The sequence below is a fragment of the Salvelinus fontinalis genome, unplaced genomic scaffold, assembly GCF_029448725.1.
Source record: "Salvelinus fontinalis isolate EN_2023a unplaced genomic scaffold, ASM2944872v1 scaffold_0670, whole genome shotgun sequence".
NCBI classification, from domain to species: Eukaryota; Metazoa; Chordata; class Actinopteri; order Salmoniformes; family Salmonidae; genus Salvelinus; species Salvelinus fontinalis.
Genome location: NW_026600879.1, coordinates 10001 through 10254, shown reverse-complemented (window position 1 = coordinate 10254; position 254 = coordinate 10001).

Below are 254 nucleotides of genomic sequence, written 5' to 3'. Positions count from 1 at the left end.
ATATAGGGTGTTATTCCAGCCCTTCGGCGACCGAATATAGGGTGTTATTCCAACCCTTCGGCGCCCGTGGTTCACATTTGGGTCTCCATGGTTGTCCTCTGTTGTCAATCGCTTTAAAGTTCTTCTGACTGATTTGCAATCGTGTTCCACCTGGGAGGGCACCTGGCGGCCGGCTATCTAAGCTGGTGTTCAGTCGGTGTTGTTCCTCCCGCCCCATGTGGAATGGCTTCTATCGGGGGAGCCCCTTTCGGATT